The following is a 7,324-nucleotide window of genomic DNA, read 5'->3' as shown; positions in this document are numbered from 1 at the left end:
AGACAACGTGGGGAAGGCGAGGAATTAAATAAATAAAGAAATCTTTAAAAAAAAAAAAGAAAAGAAAAGTTGAGGGTTACCTTGTGCAGAACTGGTAAAAAGGATGCATGTTAATCTTGGGAAATGAATAGAAATGGTGAAAGCCCAACATAATATTTGTAACCAGCAGTATTATTATGTAGGTATGAAAGTGATTTAAAGGGAAAGTTTAAGGTCGTGCATATTACTAAAAGGAAAGCTAAAAATTATAACATGGAACTGTATGGCATAGTAAAACCACATGTGAAATATGAATATGGGTAAAATTGCATATATAAGACCATTTTTCTTTGAAGCTGAACAAATGTATGTTAATACAACAAAATATTAATATCAGAAAAAGTTATGCTATGTGAAAAAAAACAGACACAAAGTATTACATATTCTATGATTTCCTTTACATTAACTGCAAATATAAATCAGTTTATAAAGAGGAAATCAGATTAGTGGTTAAGTAGGGCTAGGGAAGGAATGCTAAGGGATGTGAAGTTTTTCTTTTTGGAGTAATGAAATTGTTCTTAAGATTTTTGTGGAGATGAATGCACAACATTGTGATTAAACTAAAAGCCATTGATTATACACTTTGGGTAGATTGCAAGGTATATGGATATATCTCAATAAAACTATTAAATAAATAAATAATTGTGAAAGAATAGCCAGAGAAAGCAGCTGTGTACAGCAGAGGTGCATAGAGAGATTGAGAGGTGAAGAATTTTCTTTGTTTCTTTATCTGTTTTTTAATTATTATTTTTATTGAAATAATGAAAATGCGCTAATAACGATTGAAATGATGAATGTACAACTATGTGACTATACCAAATACCACTGACTGTACACTTTGGATGAATTGTATGCTTTGTTTATATGTACCAATAAAATTGCTTTGTTTAAAAAAATTAGGGTGAGTTCAGTCTTCACAGAAAAACAAAAACTGATAGAATATGTTACAAAAGACCAGATATATGAGAGATACTAAAGTGGGTGCTGCAGCCTGACAGGAAAAAACACGGGTGAGAGATTTGGAGAAGAGTTTAGAAATGAAGATTTTTAGGAAGGATAAGCCAAAGGATAAGAAGAAGACAATGGAATGATGTGAAAACAGAGAGAAGGACAAAAATGGATAAAGTAAGTAATGCCTTCACGGTAATAACACTGAAGTTAATGGACTGAACACCCCAATCAAAAGACATAGACTGATGAAATGGACAAAAAAATATGAGCCATCTATATGTTGTATACAAGACACTCACCTTAGACATAAGCACACAACCAGGTTACAAGTGAAAGGCTGGAAAAAGATATTCCATGAAAATAGTAACCAAAAAAGAACTGGAGTAGTGATACTAATATCATACTAAATAGATTTCAAAGGCAAAACTGTTTTAAGGAATGAAAAAGGTCATTATATAGTAATAAAAGAAGATCTAAATGCACAGTTTGCAGAACTAGAAAAAGAACAGCAAAGTAATACCAAATCAAGCTGAAGAAAAGAATTAGTAAAGATCAGAGCAAGAATGAATGAAAGTGAGAAAAAAAAACAAGAGAATCAACAAAATAAAAATTGGTTCTTTGAGATCAACAAAATTGACAAATGCTTAGCTAGACTGACAAAGAAAAAAAGAGAGAAGATGCAAATAAAATCAGAAATTGGAGGGAAGTCATTAACACTGACACTGCAGAAACAAGAAAGATCATTAAAGGATACTATGAACAACAGTATGCCAAAGAACTAGAGAATGTAGAGGAGATGGACAAATTCCTAGAAATATACAAACCATCTACACTGACCCTAGAAGAAATAGAGACCTTGACAAACCAATTCCAAGTGAAGAGAATGAAACAGTCATCAAAATCTTCCCAAAGATGAAAATCCCAGGAACATATGGCTTCACAGGTGAATTTTACCAATCATTCAAAGACAACTTAATACCAATCTTACTCAAGCTTTTCCAAAAATTTGAACAGGAAGGAACACTACCAAACTTATCCTATGAAACCAACATCACCATAATACCAAAATCAGATGAAGATACTACAAAAAAAAAAAAAAAAGAAAAAGAAAAAGAAAATTACAGACCAATATCTCTAATGAATATAGAGGCAAGCATCCTGAACAAAATACTTATAAACAGATTCCAAAAGCACATTAAAAGAATTATACACCATGGTCAAGTGGACTTTATCCAAGGTATACAAGGATGTTCAAGAAAACAAAATCAATTAATGTAATAAACCACAATGATAAATTTAAGAAGGAAAAGCACATGATCCTCTCAATTGATGCAAAAGGGGCATTTGACAAAATATAGCACCCTTTCTTGATAAAAACACTCCAAAAATAGGAATAGAAGGAAGCTTTCTCAATATGTTAAAGTGTGCATATGAAACACCTATAACTAGCATGTATCCAATGGTGAAAGACTGAAAAGTTTCCTGCTAAGATCAGGAACAAATCAAGGATGCCACTGTCACCATTGTTACTCAATATTGAGCTAGAGGTTCTAACTAGAACAATCAGGCTAGATAAAGAAAGAAAAGGGAACCAAATAGGAAAGGAAGAAGTAAAACTTTCATTATTTGCTGCTGTTCCATATGTAGAATTGCCTGAAAAATCCACAACAAAGCTAATGGAACTAATAGGTGAGTCCAGAAATGTGGTGGGATACAAGATTAATAGCAAAAATCAACAGCGTTTCTATACACTACTGATATGCAATCTGAGGAGGAAATTTTAAAAATTCCATTTATAAATGCAACTAAAACAATCAAATATTTAGGAATAAACTTAGCCAAGGACATAAAGGTCCTGTATTCAGAAAACTACAAAAAAATTGTAAAAGAAACTGAAAAAGACTTAAATAAATGGAAGGACATTCCATGTTCATGGATTGGAAGACTGAGTATTCTTAAGATGTCGATTCTATCCAAATTGATTTACAGATTCAACACAAACTCAATAAAAATCTCAATAACCTTTTTTTGCAGAAGTGGAAAAACCAATTATCAAATTTTTTTGGAAGGGTATGAGTTGCTGAATACCCAAAAAGATCTTTAAAAAGAAGAATGGCACTGGAGGACTCTCACTTCCAGACTTTAAAACATATTACCTAGCTATAGCGATAAAAACAGCATGGTACTGGCATAAAGAAAGACACACTGACCTATGGAACTGAACTGAGAACTCAGAAATCAACCCTCACATCTACAGTCAAGTGATTTTTGACGAGGATGTTAAACCCACTCTATTCAACAAATGGTGCTGGAAGAATTGGATATCCAGATCTAAAACAAAGAAAAAGATCCCTATCTCACACCTTATACATAAATTAACTGAAAATGAATCAAGGGCCGAAATGTAAAAATGACAACTGTAAAACTCCTAATAGAAAATGTAGGAAAACATCTTCAAGATCTTGTGGCAGGTGGTAGTTTCTTAAACTTTACAACAAAGCATGATCAACAAAAGGAAAAATAGGTAAAAAGGACCTCTTCAAAATTAAACACTTATGCTCCTCAAAGGACTTTGTCAAATGGTTGAAAAGGAAGTCAACTCAATGTGAGAAAATATTTTGCAATCACATATCCATAATATACAAAGAGATCATACAACTTAACAATAAAAAGACAAATGACTCAGTTTAAAAATGTGCAAAAGACTTGAAAATACAACAGTCCAAAGAAAAAATACAAATGGTGAGAAAACACATGAAAAAATGTTCAACTACTCGGGATTAGGGTAATGCAAATTAAACTCCAATGAGAAAACATTTGGAAATCTCTAAATGTTGGAGAGAATATGGAGAGATAGAAATGCTTATTTACTGTTGGTGGGAATGTAGAATGGTACGCCCACTGTGGAGGACTGTTTGGCAGCTCCTAAGGAAGTTGAATATAGATTTGCCACATGACCCAGCAATACCATTACTAGGCCTATCCCCAGAAGAACTGAGAGCAGTGACACAAGTAGACATCTGCACACCTATGTTCATAGCAGCATTATTCATTATTGCCAAAAGTTAGAAACAATCCAGGTGTCCATTACTGATGAATGGATAAGCAGATTGTGGTGCATATACATAATGGAATATCATGCAGCAGTAAGAAGAAATGAAATCATGAAACATATGACAACATGGATGAAACTGGAGGACATTATTGAGTGAAGCAAGCCAGACACAAAAGGGCAAATACTGTATCATCACACTATTATAAACTAAATATACTGTGTAAACTCACTAATAATTAGAATAGGTCACCAGAAAATGAAAGGAGGTAGAGAATGGAAAGCTGAGGGTTAATCTGTGCAGAATTGTTTAAAAAGTTGTTTACAAATCTTTGGAAATCAATAGAAATGGTTAAAGCATATCATGGTGTTTGTAACTAGCAGTACAATGGTATGGGTATGACAGTGTTTGAAAAGGGAAGTCTAAGGTCATGTACATTATTAGAAGGAAAGCTAAAAATTGTAACATGGGACTGTATAAGATAGTAAAACTCATGTAAAACATGAACTTGGGTGGTATTGCATACATGTCTGTTTTTACAAAATACACATACAAATATGCTAGAGAGAAGGAAAAAGAATAGCAGTTATGTATGACAGGCAAGGCATAGAGAGATTGAGAGGTGAAAAGCTTTGTTTGGTTGGTTTTTGATTATTACTATTGGAATAATGAAAGCGTTCTGGGAGTGATTGTGGTGATGAATGTATAAACATGTGATTACACTGAATACCATTGATTTTACTCTTTGGATGGATTTATGCTTTATTAATATATATCAATAAATTGGAAAAAAAAGATGATAATTCTTCAAAATTAAAAAATAAATTGAACCAAGGAACTTCTTCATGAAAGTAAAAAGGACACCTATAGAAAGGGAAAACATATTTGGAAACCACCTATCTGATAAGGATTTAATATTCAGATCCCGTGAAGAAATCCTACAACACAATTATCAGAAGACAAATAATCCAATTAAATAATGGACAAAGGGCTTAAATAGACATTTCTCCAAAGAAGATATGCAATATGTAATAAGCACATGAAAAGATGTTCAATATGATTAGTCATTAGGGAAATACAAGTAAAAACCACAATGAGATACAGATTCACATCCACTAGGATAGCTACCTTTTTTTTTTTTAAAGAAAATAAATGTTGAGAGGATGTGGGAGAAAATGAACACTTATTCATTGTTGGTGGGAATATAAAATTATGTAGCCACTGTGAAAAATAGTTGGTAGTTCCTTTGAAAGTTAAGTATAGAAGTGTTGTTTGACCTGGAGCTGAATATAACACAGAAGCATGGAGATGGCTCCCAAGTGGCTGGGCCCATGGAACAGCTCAAGGCTGAAAAGTTGGATCATATGCCTGATAGCCCATAGCTGAACTTTGGAAGAAAGCAGAGCAGCTGAGAAAGAGGAGAACTGAAAGAGAGAAGCCCTATGCCTGTTGCCCACAGCTGAGCTCCAGAAAATGGAGAGCTTGGAGGGGAAGTCAGGGACCTTGGCAGTGATGGACTGCCAAGTCTGTGTGAAGCAAGGACCCCAGGATCACCAGTAGCTAACTAGAGTGAGAAAGGATTTCTTATGGTGCCTTGATTTGGACATTTCATGGCTTTGGAACTGTAAGCTTTTACCCCAAATAAAATTTCCATCATAAAAGCCAACTTATTTCTGGTACTTTGCATTGGCAACCCTGTGGCAACCTCAGACAACATAAAATGGAATATTATTTGGCCATAGGAAGGAATGAACTTACAAAGCAAACATGCATGATATCATACAAGGGTCCCATACATCAACCCTCCACCAACACCTTGCATTGTCGTGAGACATTTGTGACAAATTATGAAAGAATATTGTCAAAATCTTACTACTAGTTAGGCATATTTGCTTTGTAAGTTCACAACTTTAAATATACACTTAATTGTTTCTGTATGTTCATACATAAATGATATAAAGATAATAATAATAGGGTGGGTTGGGGGAAAAATACTTTGGTTAGCAGTAATATTTTGACAATGCTCTTTAATCATTAGTTAAAAAGGTTTAACAATAATGCAAGGTATTGGTGGTAGGGTGAGTTATGAGAGTCCTGTATGATGCTATATACGTTTCTTTTGTAAGTTCACAACTCTTACTATACACTTATTGTTTATGTATGTTTATGTATGAGTGACATACTTCAATAAATTAATTTTAAAAAAAGAATGAAGTTCTGATGCAAGCTACAAAATGCATGAACCTTGAAGACATCAAGCTAAGTGAAACGCATTAGACAGAAAAGGACAAATATTGTATGATCTCAGTTATCTGAAATAATTAAAATATGCCAATTCATGGAGTGAGAAACTATAATAGAGGTTACCAGGTACCTGGTAAGCATAGGGAATGGGGAATTGATCTTTGATTGCTACATAGTTTCTGTTTGGAGTCAGGAAAAAAATTGATAATGGATGATGGTGATCGTAGCACAACATTATGAATGTAATCAACACTACTGAATTCTATATTTGAAAGTGGTCAAAAACGGGAATTTTATATTGTATGCATATTAACAGAATAAGCATTCAAAAGGGCCATAGAATTCTACAACAGAAAGATTGAGCCCTGACAGAAACTATGGACTATTATAATAATACTGTTTTATCAATTGTACCAAATATACTACAGTAATGCAACATGTTAATAATAGAGAAAACTGCTTGTATGAGGGGGGTATATAAGAGAACCCTGTGATTTCTGTATGATGTGTCTGCAAAACTACAGCTGCTCTAATATATAAAAATTTTAATGGAAAAAATGTAACTTACAGGCACTTCCTTTGCCTATTTTCTATGTAAAATTTATGTCCTCAAAATTAAAGGGGAGATTTATATCTAGCTTTTGAATAAATTCTGAATTTATAAAAAATGCATCAGCATTTGTGCAAATGATACTAAATTCATAATGATGAAGCATAAATTAATAGAAATTTAAACATAAGCACCATGAATACTGATGATGCATCAGAATCAAAGAGTTCCCCATGGAAATTGTGGAAATTCCAACTCTCATTGCATGTATACACATTAGGAGTTTTTTGACATTGCCAATTCTTATGTGATAACTAGATTTCTTAGCAGATACTAAATACTAAACTCTAATGACACATTAATTTTAATTCATGAATATCAACATTTAATAACACTTGTAAATTCAGTGGGTTGTTGGTATTCAGTATTTAGACCTTTTTTGTATTTAAATTTAAAGACTCTTACACAGTTCTGTTTAATTCTGAAT

This window comes from Dasypus novemcinctus, chromosome 1, assembly GCF_030445035.2.
Source record: "Dasypus novemcinctus isolate mDasNov1 chromosome 1, mDasNov1.1.hap2, whole genome shotgun sequence".
Classification (NCBI taxonomy): domain Eukaryota; kingdom Metazoa; phylum Chordata; class Mammalia; order Cingulata; family Dasypodidae; genus Dasypus; species Dasypus novemcinctus.
This window is presented reverse-complemented; position numbering follows the sequence as displayed.